Here is a 15,975-nt window from a genome sequence, read left to right as displayed (position 1 = left end):
CCTGGGCGGGCCACAGCAGCAAAATGGTTCATTTTGTGTTTTAAAAGAAATTCTGGGGTCCCACTTCCCCAGGGCTCATGCTGAAGGGCTTCCAAACAACTTTAAAAATTATAAAGAAAGGGGATTTCGGGAGAAAGTGGAGCTGGAGCAGCAGGATCCCCGTGCTGGGGCTGGCTGGGGAGGCACTGGGAGGCGATTCCCTCCTCCAAGGCCAGACCCAAGGAGCAAACCCCAGAGCTGCAGCCCAGCCCCGCTCGGGAACGTGCCCTCTGGCCTCCCATCCCTCCTTCCTCCCTCCAGCCTCCGCACTCCCTCCTTCCCCCCAGCCTCCCCTCCTGCCTCCTCTCCAGCTCGGTTGTTTTTCTTATTTTAATTTTTTTTTTTTTTGCAGGGATTTTTTTTTTTTGGTGCCTCTCTTTGTCAGAATTAGTCAGGGCTGAACTGCCTCCACTCCCCAAGGAGACCCTATTTCACCCTGCCTAAAGTTCACCGCCTTGTCAAACCGAGCTAATCTCCTGCCGGGGAAGGAAAAAGGCTCATTTCAAACTGCTGCACATTCGGGGAGCGGCTGGGGGAGGAGGAGGTCTTCCTGGCTCCAGCCTGAAAAGACCCCGGACAATAATACCCCTTTTGTTCTAGGACAGTGGGAGGGGGCTCGGCGGTAGGAATGAAAGATGGGGGATATTAAAGGAGCAGGTGAAAGACATGCGTCTTCAACAGGCACAGATAAGAGCCGACCCCCTTCTAATCTGACTGAAGCTTATTATCTTACTGCCACAGTCATTACCATTAATATTAAATATGAAAAAAGAAAACTGCATGAGACAACAACCCTAAAGAGGCGGCTTTAAGGCATCAGCAGTGGCAGAGGTACCACCAGCGCTCTGGCTGGGCTGAGGAGGGGCTCCTTGGGATGCTCCAGTGGGGTCTGTGGGACAGGAGCTGCTCTGGCTGCGAGTGTCCCTTGGGGTCGAAATGTTTGGTGCACTCTGAGCCAGATGCTCTTCTTACTTTATTTTAGCAGAAAGCAGCAAAAGTGGGGTCTCTGGGCACGGGAGGGCGAGGAGTGTCTGCACTGCCCAGCATGGCCCAGCCCTGTGAGGGAAGGGGATCCAGGGAAAAACTGGCACGTGGGGGTACACACTCCCTATTCCCCCCTGCACGTTCCTTCTGCCCCGAGCATCCCTCCAGCCCTCGCTCAGCCCAGGGCTGCCCAGGCCCCGCCGTGTCACCACCGGGCTGTCTGGGGAAGGTGACCCTGAGCCCACCATGCAGCACCCGGGACTCGGTCTCTGAGTGTCCCCCCAGCTCCATCCCTGCCACAGGTGTCCTCGGGGAAAGCACTGGGGGGCTCTTTGTCCCCTTTCCCCTCTGCCAAGGTTTCCTTTGTTCCAGCAGCCGGTGAGCTCTCGGGCGGGGGATCGGCGCTGTTTGCTCAGCGCTCGCCCCAGCAGCCCCGGCCTCGGTAAATACCAGCTCGCAGCCAGTCCTGCTGCCTCCCGCAGTCCTGCATGAGCAGGAGGGGAACCAATTCCCCTCCCAGCACGAGCCAGGAGCTTCCCAGCCGAGCAGAGGGCCCGTTTCTGCTGTGGTTTGACAGACCCTGTTTCTGGGGCGCTGATACTTTTTGCCCATGGAGGGGAAAGGAGGGATTTGAGAGTTGGGGGTTACAAAATACCAGCTGAGCATTGCACCAACCTAAGGTGCAACGCTCCCAGGCTGGCTCAGGGACTGAGCTGCTCTCCCAGGTGGTTCCAAATTCACTCCCCAAAGCCCCCAGAATGCTCGGCCCCCCTGGAGGACCCCACAGACCCGGGGCCAGCATCAGAGGGTCCGAGCAGGCTCTTTGTGTGGCAGCTGGAGCGCGGGCAGGCGGCAGCACTGGCAGGGCCGGGATGTTTGCTCTCCCTCTGACCTCCCCGTCCACCTCCTGCCCTCCCTGGCAGCTCCTCCTCTGCACGGTGGGGGAGCAGCAGGGATGGGCAGCGGCTCCTGCCAGATGTGGGGGTTTCCCTGCTGGAAAACTTCAGGGGGCCCTCGGCTGCCCCGGGCCGGGCAGCAGCGCTCAGCTCTTGGTGCTTGCTGGGCCATCATTTATTAACCAGCTGGGACAGGAGGGACTGAGGGGGGAAAAGCCACGAGGAGGGGGTTGGCTGCTGATTTGGGGAGGGGGCTGTGGGGTGTAACCCCCTTCCTAGCACTGATGGTTCGGTGGACCCTGAGTGTGAGGACACAAAGGGATCAGGGCCAAGCTCCTGGCACAGCTGTGCCTCTGGGGAAACGCTGCCCACTCGCAGGGACGGGCTGGCATGGCCACATCCTTCATCCAAAAGCTCCGGGGGCTGATCCTGAACCTCACAGACCTCATTCCAGTAAAACAACCCCCAGAAGGGCAGCCGGGGCCCTTTCCCCTCCAGCTGCACCTGCACGGGGCGGGCAGAGCAGGGTCCCGTGTCCGGCCGCCTTTCCCAGGCCGGCCCGGCGCGGTGGGAGAGCTCCCGCCCGGGTGAGGCACCGGGGAGGAATGTTTGCCACGGCCTCCTTCCCCTACAGTAAACATGAACGGGTGACCCCGCAGCGACAGGCGAGGGTTCAAACAGTCTGGCTGTGCTCGGCGGAGCCGTGGGAATGCGGCCTCGGCACCGGGGCCGGGGGTCCCCATGCCCGGGGGTCCCCGTGCCCTGGCCCAGCACGCGCCTCCAAACCTCGGGGGCTCGGCCGTGAGGGGAGGGAAAGGGAAGGTGATTATTTATTATCAGCAGCTGGCTGGGCTGGACGGAGCTGGGAGAGCTCAGATGGGTTGGTTGTATCGAAATATCCCTCGACTTTGGGATGGATTTGGGCATGGTATGTGAGGGAACAACCTTTGCACAGCGGCGTGGGTCCCTTGTTTCCATCTAAGACAAGCTTCTGGAAAGAAGCTGGGGAAATGGCTGCAGGGAAACAGCTCAAAGCTTTGCTAAAGTTTGCTGGGATAGAGCAAAAATGGGAAAGGTCCACTCTTGGAGCCAACGGGCAGGTCCAGGACACAAGGAACAGGGCTCGTTCTGTTACACTTTCAGATTGTTTTGAGGGTTTTAAGAGGGCAGTTCCAGGAGCCCAAAGGCCTCTGGGCAGTTTTTCACTCTTGATGCCCAGAGCAGTAACCCAGACATGGAAGGGTGACTTGTTCCTTGGTTTCATGTTTCTGTGGAATCAGCCCACTGAGGCAGGGATGGAGGCTGGACCAGTTTCACGCATCCCAGCAGTTTTCCACTCCTGTTTTTCAAAGCTGGATCCATTTTTTTTTTTGCTCTAGACAGCCTGAACGTGCAGCCCCTTATCTAATCTCGTATTGATGTGTCTGTTAGACAAGGAATGTGGCCTGTGTCACTCCTGAACACCGGCATGCAGGGCCTGCCACTGCTCTGGAGAAACTGGGAATATTTTTTGCATTTCACACTGCACAGAACTTTTTCTTTGCTGTTCTTAAAGCACTCAGGTCATTAGTTACTTCATTATCTTCCAGTTTATAAACTGGTTACAAGCAGTGTCTATCCAGACAAGCCAACCTTTGACACACACATGAAACCACATCAAGTGGAGGGAAACGACAGCAAAACCAGAGATATAACAATTGCAGGGAACCAGACAGCCCCAAAAATAAACCCAATTCCCCGGGCTGCATCCAGCATCAATGCAGTCCTGAGATGTTGGTTATTCTGGTCTTAACAAGTATTAATTAAACCTCTGAGGATGAATGTTTGTTGTATCTTTGGCTCTTGACACAACAAAGAAGCTACAAGAGCAGCAAACAACTGTGTTTAGTAAATATGTGCAAATACCCTGGCCCAGCTGGATGTTCAGGGAGGTTTTGCCCTCCTCTCCTGCACGGGCTGGAAACAGACAAAATTCCAACAGAAAATGTTTGTTTCACTTTAGCTTTAAAGAAACACTGAGATGGGACAAACCAACCTTCTCTCTGGGAGCCCCAGATTCCTCATCCTTCAGGCAGTACATCTTCAGCGGCCAGAATCTTTCCAGTTTTGGCCATAAATCCATATTTAAGTGACTGAACAAGAATCCTCGGGATCCCGTAGCTCCTGGGGGATGGGGATGTGCTGTGGTTAATGCTGTGGTTGGTGTTATCATCACCAGCCCCCAAACAGGGTGTCGGGTGCTTTATAGCTCGTCGGAAGGAAGAGCCTCCTGTCGAGGACAGCGAAATCTGCCCTGGAATTAATTGTGGGAGATGGCAGGCAAACACATGGATGTGCTCACATTTGCACTGCAATAGGGCAGGAAATGGGGTTTTCTCTGCTGAAAACGTGACCTTTCCTCCAGGGGAGACGACAAATCAGCCTCAGTGCTCCCCTGAAATGGGGCTGCAGGAGGAGAGTGGAGGATGCACTTGGGGGATGTGCTTGGACCCGTTGCTGGATTTACCAGGATTCACTGCCTTTCTGGAAGGGCCAGGGGTCCCTGCTCTTGGTATAGTTTGGTTTTAAACAAAAAGTTGAATTATTCCTGGAGAAAAAGGTGCAGAAATGTGTGGGGAGGAAGGGAAGAGACACAAATTCCACGGGCACTGGATCCGTTCTGGGCACTGCGGGGTTTGGGCACGTTGGGTGGAAGCAGGGACAGGACTCGGGGGGTTCCCCACGTGTCTGTGGGCACCAGAACCCTCCAGGTCTGTCCATGGGTGCTGTGCCACCAGATTTTCCAACTGATTAAAAAAAATAAAAGGAAATAAAAATTCGAGGGGGGGGGGAGGGGAGGCAGGGAAGGTGGAATAAATAAAAGAACAGGATTAAAAAAAAAGTAAGGAGAAGAAAGTGTCAGGGAAAAGAGCAGAAGAAGAAGTAGCTTCACAAAGTGACACTTAATTCCAAGCTTTTACTTCGGCTTTTCCACCTCGGGAGCATGAAAGCAGCTAAATTAGCAAAACAGAAGTAAACTGTTGACTGCTTCATTGCAGGATTAAGTGTGATAAATGGAGGTTTTGTTCAGCCTCTGTCCAGATGTTGTGTCTACGCTGGGTGTTTTTTCTTCTTTTTTTTCCTTCTTCTTCTTCTTCTTTTTTTTTTTTTTTACATTCTTGGCCTAAGGCCCATATATATTTTGGATACTGCAGGGAGTATATAATATCATTGGAAAATGATGTGGTCTGGTAACCTTTTAAATAACATTTCCTCCCTCCTCTCTTTTCTAATAGTTTGTTTTTCTTTCCATGTTTTCCTTTTATTGGGGGGAAATTTTTGTTGGAAATTAATGAGGCCAAAGTTTTAAAACAAACAAAACAAACAACCCCCCCAAAAGCAAAAAAACACAGTATTTCCCTCTCCATTTAGGGGGGAAAAAGAGTTAAGGGACTTGTAAGGGCGCAGGCAAAGGATGTGTTTGGGACTTTTTTTTTTTCCTGTCTAGAAAACCTTCCTGATTATTTTTTAACATTCCCAGTGCACTTGGCCCAGAAGCCAGGCTGGGTTTGGGACGGCACTTTCAGTTCCTCACTCTGTTTGTGATGTCGGAGCCCCCCGACCCCAAAAGCACATTTTTTGCCTGGTGTTCCATGGATCGGAAGTACCTGTCGCTCCTGGAAGCGCTGGATGGAGGAGGCTGATGACCTGCCCTCCCTGAATCCCAGGACAGCATCCAGCAGGAATTCAGGCTCCCAGTTTTAGGCACAACAAGCCGGGGAGCCGCTGAGGGCAGAAGAACCCTCGGTGGCACCGCCGGAGGGGAGGAGGTGCCCGACCCCTTCCCCACAGCCAGGCAGCATTCCCAGGGATTTTATCGTCCCCTCCAAAGCCAGCAAAGCCGTGGGGTTGCCTCCCCATCACGGTGTGTTTTGGGAGTGCCCGGGGGCTGCCGGCACCCCCTGTGCCCCCACCATGGGGGTTCCATGGTGGGCTCAGCTCCACGCTCCCCTCGTGCCTCCCGTGCTCCCCACAGGATCCTGGGGGTTTTTCCGGAGTCTACCTTAAGATCCCATCTGGGCGGCTGTGCCTCCCTTGGCTCGGGCTGGCTTTGGGAGCCGAGCCCGGCCCAGGCTAAAATTGGGCTGTTGACTCAGGCGCTGGCAGGGCTGGGGCCGGCACACCACGGCAGGGCGGGACGGCAGCCCTGGGGTCTCACCCGGGGCACAGGGACCCCCTGGGTTAACCCTGAAAGGGCAGAGGGGGAGAGCCCTCCCCTTGGGTGTCTGTGGGAGAAGGGAGAGAAATAGGGGAGCAGCGTGGATGGCAATGAGGGGTCCCAAAATGGGTGATTTAACCCGTTTATTGCAGCCAGAGCAGGTCTGGCACTGGGGAAGTTGGGGCAGGACAAAACGAGGGTGTTCCCACTCAGACACAGGGTTTTCCCTCCTGGTGTGGATGTCAGCACTGACAGTACTCAGGACTAGATTTGCAGTGACTTTAAGAGCCCTGTACTGTCCCACTCTGCCAGCACAAGGCGAAGGGCGAACCCACCGGCTCCCTGACCAGTGCCGGGGGTGTTGTGACTGTGAACATCTGGGAAGGGATGTGGGAGCATCCCTATGGTGGTGCCACGAGCGTGGCCAGCATGGAAACCCACTGTGGCTCTCGGATGCTGCCCCTGGTTGAGGCACAGACCCCGGGCACCCCTGCCTGGGACACGGAGCTGTCCCGGCATCGCTGCCGGCACCGGCTGGCCCAGGCTGCAACGGGACAAGTCCCCAGCCCAGCACGGCCCCGTGTCCTGCATGTTTTGTTTTTTTCCAGGGTGACATTAAACAAACCGAACCCAAAAAGAAATAAAAAAAAAAAAGGTGAGAATTTCAGCAGATAAAACTGCAGCGCGGCGGCCGTTCGCGGCAGTAAACACCTCGGGAAGTCGCTCGCAATTTTTCTCCCCACCATCACCTCCCTGCCTCCCCTCCTCTCCCTCTCCTTCCCCCCTCCTCTCTCTTAAGGTAGCAGCGTGGGAGCTTTGCCAAAACACTGCGGTCCCGTGGGGAAGCTTTGCTCTCACTGAAAGAGCCCTTGCGCCTGCCAGCCCAATTAAAACAACGTGCAAGGAAAGCAGCATCTGGAATTGCGCTGCTCTCACAGCCAAGTCACAATTGTTTAGTCTGAAAGTCGTTTCAGGGAGAGCGGGGCTGGCGGGAGCGCCGTGGCCCCCACATCTGGATTTGCGGCTAGACAGCCTCTTTGGCTGCAGGCCTGTGTGCATGTGCATTTTTAACTTTAGGATATGCTGACAAGTTAAGAAGTCAGAAAGTCAGTCACAGTAACAGCCTCCGCGGCCCCTTCCTCCCTCCGCCCCTTTCTAACACACACACGCAGTTGACTAAATACAATTTTCTGACATCCTTTCATCTGGAGAGAGTTTCTTCCCGTTCCAGCCTGCAGCTCGGGTCCCTGATGAGTTATTTGAGCTGAGCCAACACATGTGAACAAAAAGTCTTCTCTTTGCTGCGTGCTCAGGGGCCCGGCTGCGCTGCCCCCGTTTCGTGGCAGTGGGGCTGCCCCACGCAGGGACCCCGGGGCCGCTGCCCGTGGGGGCAGGGACAGGCTGCTGTGGGGCTCACTCAGCACAGCCCTGGGGGTGTGAGCGGGGCCGAGCTGCCCACTGGGGTGCAGCACAAAGGGGAGGGCAGGGGCGTCCAAAAACGAGCTACTGATGCCGTGGGCGCTGCGGGAGCCGAGGCGGCCGCGCCGGGCTTGGGCCAAAGATTTTGCCTGTATTTATTTTCTCCTCCCCAACCCTGGCTGTGCTGAGGTGTTGGGGTGTTGGTCATTCGTTTATCAGGCAGGATCTCCCCAGAAAAGGATGGGGAGGGCCACTAAAATGGGGGATAAAATGAGGGACAGCTTCCACTGGGAGGTGGTTGCTGTGGGCTGGGGGACCTGCTTCCACCCAGCCCCTGCTCTCAGACCCACACCACCTGCACAGAGGCTGCTCCACACCGTGGCCATGGGTTTTCAAAAGTGGCCACTGATCTGGGGGCTGAGCACAGGCAGGGTCTGGGACACAGATCCCAAGCACCCCACACTCGTGGGTTCCCATGGAGAAACACTGACCTGCCCCATTAAGGCAAATGCCATAAATCCAAGGTCTGAAAAGCCTGGGGGCAACACTCCAAGGTTTTTCCCTCTGGGAAAGCAACGTTTGGGGGTTTTCCCTTGGTTTACACCTAAAACTAAGCTTATCCTGCCCCTACCCGTGTCAGACCATGTTGCTTGGTCTTGGCTCAGCACCAAGAAATGGGACTCCCCCTGTGCTAGAGACAAGACTGGGAGGATCCCTGGGAATGACTGGCCACGCTGAGCCCCAGGATGGGAGGTGGGATGTTGTGCTCTGGTGGATGGCAGCTGTTCCAGCTGCCTCTCCCAGTGTCCCTCGTCCTGCCCTGCACACGCAGCAGTGTCGCCACCAAACTGGTTTAGCAGCTCTGTGGGGCGAGTTCTGTTGTTTCGAAAGGCTCCCAAATACGTGTTGTTCGAAAAGTTCCCCTGGATAAATAAATACTGGCATTTCTGCCCTGACCTTTGCTCTTTTGCCGGGTTTCTCCTAAATGCAGAGCACACAAAACCACCGGATAAAGCCCCGGAGCAGCCTGGACTGCCCTGTCTCTGTGTGCACGATGGTGCAGGGACACCTGGGAACTCTCCTCTCCATCCTCCTCCCTCCCACAGCCTCAGACTTGGGGCTCACGAGAGACCCAGAAGCTTCTGAGCTTCTCCTGCCCATAGCAGAGGGGCCGGAGAGGGGATGGAAAAGCTGTACCATCAATGCCAGCATTCACAAATCCCATGTGGGGCCTCCAGCTTATTCCAAACCAGGCTGGAAACCCACACCATGATGCTGCAATGGCTCTCCATGAGAAATCTGTTGGGGTTTTCTTTATTTGCCTTCCACTTTCCGGGGTAGCAAGGTCAGATCTCCAAGTGTGGCTGGGTGGCCAGAGCTTTTGCAATTGTGTCACGAGTCTCGTGGTAGCTGCTGTTTACTCTGAAACCTGTCCCGTGGCTTTGTTCCCTCCGGCTTGCTAAAACCCTGGGAGATCAGGGAGGAGAGGAATATTCATATGGCAATAAAAGGAAATAAAACCTCCAGGAGCCTAGACCCGGTTACAACTTTTCCCTGCAGAGCCTGCAGTGTAGGCTGATGATTTTTGGTGATGCAAGAGCAGCCCTTCGTCCTCTGTGTGAGTGAGGGAGGGACCCCAAGGGTATTGGATGTCAGAGCATGGCCTGTGGGCTCCCAGCCCTGGCCATCCCGAGGGCGCTGTGCCGGAGCCATCGACAGCTCCCTGATTGAGGGCTGGGTAAACTCACCTTGTTTACCAACGTGGGTGTCACACTGACAACAAACAGGTCCCTGCCTGAGTGTGTCATAAGCGAGGGAGGACAGTAAATATGGAATGACACGTAACGCTGCAGAGCCCTGGGCTGCTGGAAGCAGGGGAGCAGATTGCTGCTCTGCCTGGTGCTCGGTCACTGCCTTGGAAAGCACTGAGAAATGGTGTAAAGTGCTTGGAAAAAGGCAAATGTTTCACCCTGTCACTCCATTTGGGGTCTCGAGGGTGGGGACTGTCCTTATTGTGAGGTTTCCCAGCACGTGGCCACCGTGGCAGAGCTGCCAGGAGAGCTCCGTGTGGGCACCACGCACCCAGGGCAGGGCAAACGGCCCCAGGTACAGCCAAGGTGTGACTTCTAAACACTGAGGGCAAATGCTTTTCCCACTGCATGGTTCAGCTCCTCCAAAAGCACTTTCAGTCTGTTCTCTTATTTCTTCAGCTGGTGTAGGACTCAGAAGTAGCAGATCAGCCTTCCCTGAAGTGGGACCATCCAGCATTTAAACTCAGCTCCAGTTCCTCCCATTTACTTCCCAAGTGCCCTTGAGCACATCATTTCCCTCTGCCTCAGGTTCCCCACCTGTGAAATGGGGCTGAAAGTGCAGAGACAGTGTAGAGCTCCTCGCTGTGCAGGTATTCCCGTCCTCATCCTCATCCTCACTGCTCTGGCAGTAACTCTGACCTCTCTTGGTTTTCCCGGCGGTTTTATGGCCCCTGCTCTGTGAAGTGAGCAGTGAGACACTGATGTGCCTGTGGAGGTGATGAGCTGGCTGTCATGGGCCCTGCTGAAACCTGCTAGAAATATGTAAGTCAGGGAGCTCTGCACTGATCACTGGGATGAAACATTTCATGGGAATAGTGTACGAGATGGGATAGCAACACGGGATGCTGGACCCACAGATCAGAGACACTAAGGATGGCATTTCAGGAGGAATTTCTTCACAGAAAGGGCTGCCAGGTGTTGGAAGGGGCTGCCCAGGGAGGTGGTGGAGTCCCCACCCCTGGAGGTGTTCAAGGAAGGACTGGACATGGCACTGAGTGCTCTGGGCTGGGGGACAAGGTGGGGATCGAGCACAGGGTGGACTCGATGGTCTTGGAGGTCTTTTCCAACCTCAGTGATTCTGGGACTCTGTGACCCCAACAAGGACAAAACTTTCCCTTCCCTCCTCCCTGCCTGGTCCCCTCCACCCGTGCCACACGCACGCACACGCACACACGGACTCTCTGGGTTTATTTTATATTTTCCCTCGTAAAGATTTGTGCCCGCGCTGCTCTCGTATCAAAGCCAGCAGTGGCCCCTCGGATAAACATGCGGTCAGAAGACAGAAAACTCCAGGCTCAAACACTATTCGTTTCACCCAGAGCAGCATAAACTGAGAGGCTTTTAAGAAGGGCGAATGGTTTTCAGTAAATCTCTCATATCAGCAGAAACCTTTGAAAGAGTTTGTTTAAAGGCTGTGGAGATAAACAGCCCGGCCAAGTGTTTGTTTAAGATGTATGTACTCTGTGTCGACTGGTAGGCTGGTATTTATATCGAGGGGGGGAAAGCTGGGCTGGGATCTTTTTGACCCTTTGCTGGCTCTGGCTGCGTGGACTGGGGTGGTTTGAGAGGGGCTGGGCTGGGTGTCACACAGGTCCTGGGTCACGGCTGGGGACGGAGCCCGGGCTGGGTGTGGGGGGTGCAGGGGTTTGGGTGAGTGTCAGGGTTTCCCTGCAGCCAGGGGAGTGCAGAGGTGTTGCTGAGATCGCCGTGCCAGGCACTGGGAGATAAATGTCTGTGAGGGATCCCCCGCCTTGGACGGGCTGGGAGTGGAAAGAGCCCCACAGAGGGAACGGGAGGAAGGAAGGATGCACAGCCCAGGCTGCCCTTGGCCGTGCAGCAGCCTGGGGCTGATGTGGAGCTCAAAGTCACCTGAGCCCCACATCCCTGAACCCTACACCCTGGACCCCTCAGCCCTGCACCCCAGATCCCAGATCCCAGCATCCCAGCATCCCTGAGCCCCACGGCCCTGTGCTGTGCCTTCCTCTACCCCTGGAACTGGCCTTTCAGCAGCTCAGCCAGGGCTGGATAAAGGTGTGTTGTGTTCAGGTGACATTGGCTGTAGGGCACAGAGCTGGCAGTGGTTGGCAGCCTGCTGGCACACCCCCACCACAGTGATCCCAGAGATGGGACAGTCCTGGCAGAGCTGAGGAGGGGTCTGGCAGTGCCCCAAGGGAGCAGCAATTCCAGCTGGGGAGGCACCTTCCTCCCTCCTTACTTTTAATCATGACTGGCCCCATCTTGGTCCAAGACCCAGCTGTGCCTGTGATCTGTCCTCACCACGTGCCCACCCCAGCACTGGAGCTCAGCTCCTGGGGGTCCCACAGCAGGAGGGGAGGTTGAGGGGGGTCAGTCTGCCCTTGCCTGCCAGGACAGGAAAACACACCAGCAAAGAGGGAGCAGAGACTCTCCTGGAGACGAGCTGGTTCTGTCACCTTCCCATCCAGACCTGTCCTGTAAATCATCTGGATGGCTTTTCCCCCCTAAACTAAACAGAATGTGGATGCTGAGCAGCCTGTCTCGGGGAAGGAGGTGCAGTCAGAGGGGACCTGCTCTAGATTTACCCTCGTGGAACAAGAAGCTGAATTTGGCCTGTTTCCTGGCCTGGAAGGGTGTGCAACAGCCTTCAGCTGAGCTGGGCACGTGAATAGCACTTAGAGCATCTTCCCTCATCCTGAGGGATCCCAATAGCACATACAGACCTTCCAGGTGCACTCAGTGCTCCTCCTGCCACGTCTGGGACAGGTCCTGGGCTCAGTGTCCTGGTCACACCACCTGCTTATTGAAGCACCTTGAAGTTTGTTATGGAAATGCTCATTTCAGCCCTGCCCCAGCAACATTAACATCTGAGACCAGTTTAGGGTGAGCACCCAGCTCTGCTCTGCCAGTCCAGGTGGTGCTGCCTGGGGGATGCTCAGAGGATCAGGTCTCTCTCACAGGTGGCATCCAACCTCTTCTCTTAAGTCTTCTTGTGAAAGATTGTGACCTCCCCTGGTCACATATTGCAGAACCTTCATAAGAAGTTTTCCCTATCCCAAAACTGCAAAGGAAGCCCCTTCCTGCTCCTCCCACACTGGGAATGTGAGAGCAGTTGATCCCTGTCCTCACCACAGCAACCTTTTATAAAGCAAGGCCATTATCACCTGCCCTTCTCTGGGCCAGACTAAACAGACACAGCTCCCCCAATCTCTCTGGTGGGTCATGTTTTCCAAACCTCTTATCTTCGCTTCTCTGCTCGGCTTTGAACTCCCTGAGCTCTCCAATCTCCCTCGGGTGGGTGATGGGCAGGGCTGCTGCCCAGCTGGGGGGTACCTGGCAGAGCCCCACAGCACCCCCTGACCCCACTGAGGGCTCTCTGGCCCTGCACGTTGTTGCAGGTTCACACCAACTGTTGTTCACCCCAACCCTGTGGTCAAACATAACTCTCCAAGCCTGTCCTTGCTTGGAGTGGTGGCAGCACCCGAGAGGGGGTTTGTGACCCTCAGACCCTGGGGGTGGTGGCAGCTGGGGAGGCTGGGGCTTGTCATGGCTCTGGTGCCACGACCCTGCTCCTGCAGAGGGACAGGGATGTGCCAGACCTTTCCCTCCATCTCTTCACCATCCCCATCACCTCACTGCGTGTCATCAGACAAATCCTGAGAACCCACTTTCTGTGCTTGGTGGGAGTTTGGAGCTTCTTGGTTCTTTTTGCAGCCCATGCAAAAAGCCCATGCCTGTTCCCCTCCCTGCTCTGATTCTCCTCCACCCCCTTGCCATTTCTGTGCAAAGGAAAGTCCTGTGTGAGGCACTGATTTAAAACCCAGAAGCCAATGCTTTTCTTTTCAAACCTCAGCATTTCATGTCCCTCTCAGAAGGAAGGAAGCCCCTTTTGTTGAGTACACAGCCTGTAATTTCGCTGTCAGATCCAAGCAGCGGGTCAGTGTTGTGACTGACTGCCTGAGGATCGCTCCCTTAAGGGTAATTACACTAAATTCCCGTTTGAAGGACAGCTTTCTCTGGATATGATACAAGGAACCCGCTCTTTTCCATTCACTTAAATTCATGAATTCAGTGGCTGTCACCAAGTGTGGAGCAGTCAGGGCCCTGCACCCCTTCCAGCTCCGTGGAGAAACCCGAGGAGCTGCTTTGGGACACGTGGGCATCGTCCGTGGAGAGCTGGGGTGGGATGGACCCTGCTGGGGATGGAGCTCCTCGTGGAGGATGGCAGAGGGCTGTGAGTTCTCTGCCCACCTCCACACATCTCCCCGCTCCCCTTCCCTTCCCTCCACCTGGGTGGCATCGCAAAGCTTCATCCATTACTTCCTGGCATCTCGACTGCTCCTGGGGGCTCACCCACCATGTGTCCAGGAGTCACTCATCAACAACAAACAGTTAAAAGGAAGAAAATAGGCTGGAAATATCAATGCACTTTGGTAACAATAAACCCTGCTTTTAATTTATGCTAATATGTAGGGTTGTGGTGACAGTAAGAACAAAATTACAGAGTGGCTTTCTAGCTGGTAATTATCCCTCCATTTTCGTTGCTCGGGAAGATGGACACACAATTATGCTCTCTTGCTGTATATTAATACGGATTCTTGACATCTTCAGCAGACCTGGAGCTGTCATCGGGCTTTTTGTCTACTTTAATTGAAAATTAATGGTTACTGTGTTACCACGGAAACCGTGGCAATGGACGCCAATAGCGCTCACATATCAAACAGGCACTGGTGGCATTGTCTGTCCGTGGTGACCTTGAAAGTTAAAAGAAAAACTTAAACAAAAAAAAAAAAAGAAATAGGGAGAGGGGTAGGAAGGAAGGAAGGAAAAAAAAAAACAACCCACACACGGGAAACAGAGGGTGGGACACTGTGAGGGGAGGGGAGGGGAGAAGGGGAAAGAGGGACCTGAAGGGAAACTTGGTGCTTTTGTATCTCGGTGGGGAAAAAGAGAGAGCTCTGAAATGAAGGAGTGGGAGCAGTGAAGAGGAGGAGGGTGTTGGAGTGTGTGGTCCATGAGCATGTCTCGAGCAGCTCTGGGCCTCATGAGGCTCTGCCTCCTCGAGGTGCTGTGTGAGGAAAGGGTGCCTGTGGGGCCACTGGTGCAAACCAGGAACAAAGAGTGTGGAGGAGCCTCAAGGAGGGTGGGCAGCGCTGTGAGAAAGTTCCTAGTCTGTGTGGAGATAAGAGAGAAGGGTTAAAAAAGGCAAGAAAGGGAGAGAAATAGGCTGGGGGGGAAGAGAATCCAGATTTGCTTGCACTGGAAGTGTTGCCTGGACAGGGGAGGTTGCAGAGCCTGTGGATTAAAGCAGCCCCCCCTCGGTGCTCTGGAGAGTGTTTGGAGCTGGACACCTCCTCTGCCACACAGAGGGACTCCAAGCCCCTTCCCCTCCCCAGAGAAAAGAGCAGGAGGAGGGGGCTGGGGGTGTGGGGGGATCCCCCTCCAGTGCCTGGGATCGCTCAGTGTGGGAGGGCTGAGCCCACCCAGGGATCCTCAGCCCACTCTGGAGCAGGTGGGACCTTTCCTTCATGGAAATGCAGTTTTAGGTAGGTTTTGCTTTCCTTCGCATCCATCTTGGGCTCTGTCCTCCCTTCCCCAGCTCACCAGGGAGAAATGAAGCAGTGCTGGTCCCTCGGGGGCTGCAGCTGGGGGAGAGGACCCAGAGCAGCCTTTGGGAAGGGAGACCCCCAGCTCTGCTTGCTGGGGTGCAAAGACACAGCAGCCCCTCCCTGGGGACAGGGGAAGCAGGGCAAAGTTGTGACACCAGGTGACAAGTGGCTGGGTCTCCTGGGGCCACGGTGGGGAGCAGCAGGGACTGAGGTGGTCCCTTGCCTGCTGGGGTCCCTGGTGGTCCCAGTATCTGGCACCTGAATGAGCTGCACCACTGGCCTGGCTTTTCCTCCTCCTTTCTTGCTCTCCCTGAGGTTCCCACAGTTCCCATGGTCCTGCTTTTGGCAGGGGCTGGAGCGTGGGGAGAGGAGGCTGCTCTGCTTCCCCTTGTGGAATAAAACCACCCTGGAGCAAAGGGATTTGCAGCTGCAGGGAGAGTTGTCACCACCCTGGTGTCTGCTGCCCCAGCCCAGGAGGAGTCAGGGATGACCCATCCCAGAAGCACTGTGGAAGTGGGAATAGTTTGGTCGGGAAGTGAAACAGTGACATTTTGGAAACTCCTGTGAAAAGGCAGATGTTCCTCAGGCCTCCAAGGTTGTTTAGTGCATCCTCCCACGGGGCAGCTCTGGGTCTGCCTGGGCTCTCCCTGTGACCACGGTCCAGCTGCTCCAGGGACAGCAGAAAGTCTCCACTGCATCCTCACTCCCCTCAGACACCTCCTGCTGCAGCTCCGAGGTGAACCCCGGCCTCTTTGGGAGCCTTTTAAAGCCAGGAGCCCGTCCTCCTCCCAGCAAACACGAGCACAAACACGGCGGAGATGCTCCTGAAAAGCCAGAGTCTTTTTTCATTTCCCCCACATCCCTGATCCCAACCTTAATCCCTGCTCTGAATCCTGTCAGCCCCGGCTGTTCTAGCACTGACATTGCTGCAGGCATCATCTCCGCTGCCTTCCCTCAGATCTGCCTCCTCCTGGGACATCTAAAGAGGACTCTGAGATTTCTGTGTTACCGGATGATTCAGCCCGTGCCCTCCAGCAAAGCGC

General features: G+C 55.3%; 1 long non-coding RNA gene across 1 annotated transcript in view; it reads left to right on the top strand.

Moving 5' to 3' along the window:
* The first annotated feature begins 9,581 nt into the window (after positions 1 to 9,581).
* The window catches only part of LOC115307732, a 7,710-nt gene continuing 1,316 nt past the window's right edge, over positions 9,582 to 15,975 (top strand). The window contains exon 1 of the long non-coding RNA XR_003916071.1: positions 9,582 to 9,653. This is a non-coding gene — a long non-coding RNA (uncharacterized LOC115307732). The remainder of the gene's footprint in view (positions 9,654 to 15,975) is intronic.

Source organism: Manacus vitellinus, unplaced genomic scaffold, assembly GCF_001715985.3.
Source record: "Manacus vitellinus isolate BGI_N305 unplaced genomic scaffold, ASM171598v3 scaffold_47_pilon, whole genome shotgun sequence".
NCBI classification, from domain to species: Eukaryota; Metazoa; Chordata; class Aves; order Passeriformes; family Pipridae; genus Manacus; species Manacus vitellinus.
This window is presented reverse-complemented; position numbering and strand designations above follow the sequence as displayed.